Below are 8,962 nucleotides of genomic sequence, written 5' to 3'. Positions count from 1 at the left end.
AATATATGTATATATATGTTGACAGTGTCTAACATTAATAATTTTCCCTACTCTACTCATGAATAATATGTATTAACACGTAAACTTCACAGAACCCCATTATCTTGTATGTATCTTTGTTCCACGTTTTAATTCCATTTTTGTTTAGACTCCATAATTAGTTATTATTATTATTTTGTACAGTCACTATTTTTTCCATCTTATCTACATTTATTTGTTTATTTGCCTCATCATTCTTACTCATTTTGTCTTGAATAGTTTTCAGTTTTCCTAAAGTACTTTACATCTTAATTTAGGGGAGATCTGTTGGAGGTAAATCTTTAGAGATGTTAACTGAGTGAAAAGAGTTTATTTTGTCCTGTTCTTAAAAATGTTTCTATGGTCTTTTGGTTCTGTTTTTTCTGTTAAAAATTATCCGGTCTATTTAATTATGCTTTTGCAGTAATATATCGTCTCTCTCTAGCTGCTATAAAAATCTCTGTCTTGTTCTGTTTTGGAATCCTGCAGTATCACTCTAATTTGCCTAAGAGTATATTTTTTCTTTATTGTGCTTGTGATTTGGATTCTTGAATCTGAATTCTCAGTTACAAACTTTTTTGAATGTGACCTATCCCCCAATTTATTCTATTCTGTATTTCTGTTACCTCAGTTAGACGTGATGTTCTTTCCTTCATGTCTGTTAACTTCTTATTCATGTGTTATATCTTTTTATCTCTGCAGTTTTCTTGGTTAGTCTTTGGATTGTTTGTGAACTCATTACTTTTTAGCTGTATGCAGTCTACTGTGATAGATAGATAAATACCAATCTATCCACTAATTTTTTAATTTCAGTGGTTATATTTTTTTCTTTCTTTAGATTCTATTTTTTCTTCTTCCTTAACCTGAATAGGGTTCTAAATAGTATCTTAAGGCTTTGCATAGATGTTTGAATAGATCTTTTCTTCTAAGAAATATTTTTAATATGTCTATTTTATGTTGTACAACTGGTTATCCATGATCGAAAATCTTTGGGAGTCTAATTCTGTTCTTTATTTCTTTTGTTGATTTAAAGTTTTATTTGCTTTTCATAGGACTTAAATTTATTGCTTTCACAATTTAAAAAATATTATCTATAATATTATATAATATCTTAAGTTGTTTACACAATCTTTTTTCCTATATATACATTTTTGTTTTGTTAATAGTTAATTTTATCAACCTTGTTCTGCAAGTGGTTGAACTAGATGTGAACTTTTGCTTTTTCTATATCGGATAATTTCTCTTTCCAATTCAGTTGAGTATTTTCTGACCCTCCTCCCATTTTGTGGCAAACAATATTGAAATGTAAAGAACCCTTTGGACAGTCGAAAATATTTGTCTAGTGTTTCTGTGTTTCAAGTTGCACCCCATCGGACACTTCTGATTGTATTTTGAGTTTTAAACATGTAAAAGAAGAAAACAGCAACAAAGCACCAATTATAATTGGTGCTATTAATTATGTTAATTATATTTGAATTAATTATAATTGAATTAGATCTATTCGTGGAACACACATAAACAAAAATAAAAACATTTATAACTTGATATTTACACAGCACATGTTACATAGATACCTATATACACATACAGTTTAACAAAGTACATGAAAACCATGTGATTTTAATTTTTTTAATTTAAAATTCTACAATTTAGAGGGTAAATTTCCAAGAAAGTAATCTTAACCATCCATTCTGTATAACAAACACACTTCCTTCTCATATTCCCAAAACAAAACATGTTACTCATGAGCTTTTTATCTAAATATAGTGCTATATAGGGGCGCCTGGGTGGCTCAGTTGGTTAAGCGTCCGACTTAGACTCAGGTCATGATCTCACGGTCCGTGAGTTCAAGCCCCACGTCAGGCTCTGTGCTGACAGCTCGGAGCCTGGAGCCTGCTTCGGATTCTGTGTCTCCCTCTCTCTCTGACCCTCCCCCATTCATGCTCTGTCTCTCTCTGTCTCAAAAATAAATAAACGTTAAAAAAAATATAGTGCTATATATTTGAGATTTCGTAGTACTTCATTAACGATAAACTATATGAATGTGAAATGTCTCATACACTAAATAGATAATAGGTCATAGAATTAAGTAATAAACTCTATTGGGTGGTTTTAACTAGAAAAAAACCATTATAGATTAAGTTTTAAGGTAAATGTGTAATGAGAAACAGGTTCTAGGGTTTCTCAGGTTCTGAGAAACAGGTTAAGAAATGAGATGCATTAAAGGAAAAATTTCACTCTAAGGAAATGATGGTAGAGAAGATAATAAGGAGGAATATAACAAATCATGTGCTTTTCATGGGGATCAATATTTTCATTATGTGATAAACATTCTTTATGGTTTTCCTTGGGCTGTTGCTCAGGCTATATTATATTTAGTTCATTTGTCTAGAGTAGGCTTTTAGGAAAATTGATGTTGATTACTGGTTTTCTTTTTCTCTGCTACACAAACAATAATAAATCAAGAATAATGGAAATCTAAAAATAAAAAAACTAAACACACACAATTTTTCTCCATCTTGTTCATATGCATGTACAATTTTGCATAATTATAATTATAGTGCTTTCTGATTTTCCTCTGTGCATTTCTCTTACTGTTCAATGTTGTCCTCAGTTTTAGTGGCTTCATCATATTTTACCTTTGTGATATGGACTCATTTACTTAACTCTCTCTCTTTCTCTGTTGTGGCGGACATTTATGTTGTTAACAAGTCTTTGTTTTGTAAGAAACACTATTGTTTGTCCACACAGAAGCCATTTCCCTCTTTTTCCTTTCTAACAGAACCCCAGTTTTGTACAACTATCCACACATCTCCTATGTGACTCAGTGGAGGATGTGTCCACTTCTAGTCTCAGAGTGGAAGCTAGTTTGACAAAGCCTACCAGCCCCTGGCATTCCTTTGGTGAGTATCACTGGTCTTGAGTGGCTTAGGGTGATGCAACCAGACAGAAGGAGTTTACATCCCAAATGTATCACTTACTGACTATGACTGTATGAATGATATTTAATCAAAACTCTGTCTCATTTCCCCCATATTTAAATTAATAACAACACCTATATCATTGGTTATTTGAAGTATAAATAAGTGAATATACCTGAAGTTCTAAATCAGTTTATAAATGTGTAGCCTACTACTGGCACATAGCATATTTTCAATGTCACCTATATTCTTTAGAGTTCTGTCACTTGTATAGTGTAATGTCATCAAAAAACAGCTTAAGATAGGATTCCCCCTAAAATAAGCAGACATCTGGTATGTTTGTGTGGTTGTGTAGGTATGAAAACTGGAGACCTCAAACCATTAAAACTTTAGATGTAGAGCCATTATTTAGTCCATATGACAAATATGACCCAAAGAGGTAAAATAAATTCACTCAAGTCAGACTGTTAGCAACTGGTTTTCATGTATTCTCCAAGTTGATTTTTCTTTTAAAATTTTCATAGTACATTCTTGTTTGTCTATTCATCTATGTATTAAAAACTCATTTACAAAGTATCTACTATGTGCCAGATATATATATATATATATATATATATATATATATATATAGCTTCTGGAGAATTTGGAGAATAACAGATCATGTTTTATTTTAAGTATGAGGGAAAGCTATAGGCTGGCCTTGGTGAGGGAAAGGCATAATATTAGTCATATTTAAGAAGCAGTACTCTGACCACTATATGAGACTGACTATAGGAAGATCAAAAGGGATGCAAGAAGAGAAGTTAGCAGACTGCTGAGGGATGCTTGTAGCCCAGTGAGAGAATGGTTGTTGGAAAAGAGTTGAGAAGTATAGGGATTCAAGATGCAATCTCTCTGTTAAGGTTTTAAATGATGTGTGTAGAAAGAAAATACCAATCTTTTTTTCAGAGGTAACTATTATTAACAGTTTAGTATATATGCATCACCAAATCTTACTCTATGTCATTTACAAATAGTTTATATATATATAAACATAAATAAATAAAGGATTTTCAATTTATTTTCAGTTTTTTTTTTACTCCTTTATCCTGTGTTGCTACCTCCTTTTCTGGAGCTGAATTAAGACATAATAATGATTTGGAACTCCTCAGAAACAACTCACCTCACAAATGATCTTTGATATAAATAGTTCACTAAGACAACAAGTGAACAAATAACATCAGCATAAGTGAGACTTTAATTAATTAATTAATTAATTTGTATTTAGATAGAGTGCAATTTCCCAGGATTTAAAAGACTGTTTGTTTCCATTCAATTTTTTTTCTTCTTCTTCTTTTTTTTTTTTTTTTTTTTTTCTTTACTTCAGGCTGAAAACCAGTAGAGGGCACTGATAACCCTGTACATGGAAGAAGTCTAATGGAAAGATACTCACAAACAAAAAGTGGAATAGGGCTTTAAGACAGGGATCAAAACACAGGACACTACAGACGTGTAGTTTGGGGATTTTTTTGACAGTCAAAACTATTTATACTACTAATGAGTGAAGCCTTCTTTGTTCCCCCACCTTTAGTACATTTGAATGTGGGCTTCTAGAAAACATTCTAACATATACAACAAATATTTTGGGCAGAGTGAAACTTATTATTTAATAACATTTTCGTATCTAATTATCAATTATTTTATTTGATTCCAAATGGTATGACACTGAAATCCTTTGTGTAGTATGAATTGGTTAGAAAATGGAAGTAGCCTTGGGTTAACAGGATTGCATTTTTACTTCATTTATCTTTCAGATTGTGTGTGTGTATTCAAAGTTATAAAAGGCATTTAAAAAGGTCATATCTATACCTTTCATTGGCATGTAAAGTGCCTGATAAAAGAAAGAAAATTATTTGTTCTTGTGTTAAAACCTGAAATTAATGTGGGTTTTGAATTTGGATCTTCAACAAAATGTAAGCAAGTGGTAATACTCTAGAATTAATGTATTTGTTTATTCTTTGATTGACAGAGGGAATTTGGCCTATGGAACAGCTGTGAAAACTGACCCTTACCTAGTCAGATAGTAATGTCAAATGATGGAGTACTAGAGAAATAGCATATAATTTTCTCCAAGTCAGAACCTGTATAATAAGGAACTCTCTCAAAGTAATCCCAGCACTTTTCAACTCTGCCAACTCTTTTAGAATTTTACGTACTAATACCACTACAATGATTTACTATATATATTGTAAACAATTTTTGGAAGTCCACGTTCAAATACTGAGTAGTATTTTATAGGATGGATATTAGTGTCCTGATAGACTTTTCATAGCCAGGAAATCTATATTTTACCTATGCTGAAGGTAATAGTCTGCCTTCATCACCCACTGGAATCATTAATTTTTAATGTCTCCACTGAGGTATCATATGCCTTCAAAACAAGAATAAATATACTTTCAAAGAAACATAGAAGAGTTCATTTACAAGATGTTTTATACTTTTGCACTTGGAGGAGTCTGTGGAAATGGTTAGCCTTATATCACAGAAAGCTGCATTCTCCTTCACTATGACTAGCTTTGATGAATGCTAAATATATTCCATCATTTATGATGATAGTAGGACCACAGACCCAGTGACACTTGATTCTAACTATTATTTTCCCATTATATGGTGATTTAATGAGCAGAACTGCAACAATGTACACATTTCTCTTGGCTTACTTCCTTTTTGGTAAAACTGTAATAGGATATGGCAGTTCATGGCTTTCTGCCTCTGGATGGCAGTAACTCCTGCTTAAATGTTCACAACCCTTAACTGTAATATCCTGAAGTAAGGATTTCCCATTCTTTGTCAGTTTTCTATCCAAAGAAAACACTAATTTTACTTAGTCTGAAATATATATATATATGTATATATATATATTTATATACATGCATACGTATATATCTTAAATGTATACACACACACACACACATATATGTATATACATACATACATTTGAAAACTAAGTATAAGTGAGGAATCTGTTTAATGTTAAAAATTGATAGCATAAATCCTAGGTTAAAAGGAAAATGAGGACGCAAAGAGCTAACCTAAAAAAAATTGGCATTTGGATATTTCCATATGTTTATATGTGATTCATTTTCTTTCTTACATAAATTAACAAATGCTGCTGAGCCAACCATATTTCTTACCTCGAGACAACGAGGCATTGCAACGGCTCTAGGAATATATCCAGGCTTTGGGAATAAGCATGTCTACCACTAAAATTATGTGCTCTGATTAATATAGTCCATCTGGATTTTCTGACTGTGACTTTTCATAGACACAAAGAATTAAAGAGCTTAAACATTAAATAAAATGAAATGCACACATGTTAAATGTAGTTCACTAAACTCTCCATGCAGTGGCTACTGGAGTGCCATAAACTAACATCTGGGTTGGGCTGTGGGTTCTAATTTATTGTCTGTAATATTTTTTTCTGGTCCTCCTTGTACTTGTCCTTTTAAACCTGCTATTTCTTTCCTTTGAGTCCCTGGTTCTCCAGCTCAGCCCTTGCACTGCCCTTGCACACCCTTGCACTGCCCAGCCCCTAAGATCATCTGTATTTGAAAAACTACTGAGACACTTTTTAGATCTTGCACTCTGCATTGAGGTGCTACAGCTATGCTTAAGAAGTGCTTCTGTTGCCTGCTTAGTTCCATAGGTTGTATAGCCTCCTGGCAAACCTACACAGCTTCCTTGCTGGGGAAGGATGGATCAGTAAGAAAGAACGCTGTTGGAAAATGTTCTACATTTCAGGCATGTTTTACTTTTTATTCTTTTAACAAATGTCCCTCTGAGAATTTAAGGCTTTTTGAAAGTGATACATTAAGACTAAAATTTACTGCATAAGATACGTTCTTGGGCATGTCAACTTCTGATGTCTAATTGAAGTGACATCAGTTTCTGATGACTTCATAATAACTATCTTCAAACCAATGTTGATTTAATAGACTTTACTAAGTACTCATGCATGTAATTCTTTCTAACTCAGAAAAATGAATGTAATTTTTATAGCTTCTGGATGATACATTTTAAATAAATATTATTACAATGATGATTCTCTTTGCCTCAAATAAAATGGTCTATTTATGAGGATGAGGATTGGGTTTCCTTTGGAAAAAAGTGGAGAGTCTTCACTCAAAGTAAAGATGTACACAGAAATAGCTGGAACAGAAAAAGTTCCTAAACATAGAAGAATACATAAACTTGGTAGAAAAGTCAAGGAAAGAATTCAGAGTCATTGAAATCAATAGTGTTTAGAAGCAAGTATAGAATCTGGTATATAAAACTTAGAATCTGGAATGAAGTTAACAAGAATAAGTACAAGAGAGTCCAGCAAATTGGAAGGTGAAAAGAGAAGAGGTCTTGAGGAGCTACTTTTTAGAGCATCTTTTAACTTTTTCCCCCTATGATAGGAGTTGCAAATCTTTGTGCATCTAAGTTAGTTCCATAACCTGCTCATCAATAGGCTGATTCTTATCACTGGCCAAAATAAAGCTGTGACTCTAGGGAGTTATTGTATCTGGCGTCATCTGGCTTGGGTTACTTCTAGAGTGCAGTGACATCCTTATCCCCATGTGGACAAGAACTGACCACGTTGCCAATAAAACTAATGTCATGGGTAGAATCCAATGTTCTGAAGATTTATGTCTAAGCTGGGTCAGTGCCCTTAATAGTTTCCACTCTGCCTACTTCTGAAACTGCAGGGTACCTTTTAAAAATGTCTGCAGAATGTTTTTTATTCAGTGGAGTTCTCCTAAGTTCCACCTCTGCCCTTCCTCCCTAGGTCCTCCCTTGACTTATTTCCATGATTTTCATTATCCTGCTTTGTATTTAGTTATTCATTCAATAAACATTTATTGGGTCCCTAAAAAAAGCCAAGTATTGTGAGACATTGTTAAGGATGCTAGGTATACAATAGTGAAGAAATAGATTGTGACCTTCCATCATGATGTTTATAGTTTGAGGAGGGATGCAGGCAAAAGAAGAAGAAGGAGAAGGAGGAGGAGAAGGAGGAGGGGGAGGAGGAGGAGGAGGAGGAGGAGAAGGAGGAAGAGGAGGAGGAGGAGAAGAAGAAAAGGGAGGAGGAGGAAGAGATACTCTCTCTCTGCCCCTTCCCTACTTGCTCTCTTTCTCTCTCTCAAAATAAATAAATAAAAACTTAAAAAAATGCATCCCCCATTGCTATGGTATTCACTATCATCCTTACTCACTATCTATTCTAAATTCTCCCCAACCTCAGCTACCACCTCTGCAGATCTTGGTTTTTTAGTTTATGATGTAATCTTAGCCCTCATTTCTGATATACCCAAATCCGTGGTAATTACAACCATCTTAGGTCACGGCTGTGGTATGGTCATAGTTCTAACTGGGTAAGGGAGTGGGTCATCCTAAGTGAACCAAGTGAAACACCTAGGTTCCAACTATATTCTTCACTTCACTCATTGTGTGAAAAAAGCACTATATTCTCATGATGATCAAAATCAAATGTCCCTGCCACTAATGTTGGCTCTTCTTCTTGCCTGTTGGTCTTCGAATACAATAAGCCCAAAGTGCCTAGGGGAAACTATGATATGTAGTTCAGTGGGAACTGTGGTGTGTTCTTTGGCTAGAGTGTGCTCCTTTGGGAACCAGGGCTTTTAACCAAGAGTTGTGGGTATGGAAAGTTCCTCAGTGGATCATTAGGGATGATGATAATTGAGGTCATTCATGCTTCCATTCCTTATTGCCCTAACTTATGTGTTCTTCCTATTACAAACATAGCACAATATTGGAATTCTCTAATTTAGTGCAGCATTAAGGAATAAGGGAGAAGGAAAATCTTACTAGTGGGTAGAACAGAAAGTGGTGAATCTGATCATTTATGCTGTATGAAAGAGAAAGTGGTTGGTGCTAGTATATATGTAGATTCTGGGCAATGGCCAATGGTCTGAATGTCTGATCAGAGATACAGAAGAAAGAAATATGGTAGTGGCATATGAAAGTAGAAATAAAACATG

The sequence above is a fragment of the Herpailurus yagouaroundi genome, unplaced genomic scaffold (genome assembly GCF_014898765.1).
Source record: "Herpailurus yagouaroundi ecotype Mexico unplaced genomic scaffold, PumYag 308, whole genome shotgun sequence".
NCBI classification, from domain to species: domain Eukaryota; kingdom Metazoa; phylum Chordata; class Mammalia; order Carnivora; family Felidae; genus Herpailurus; species Herpailurus yagouaroundi.
The sequence above is the reverse complement of the archived record's forward strand: the minus strand, read 5'-3'. Positions refer to the sequence as shown.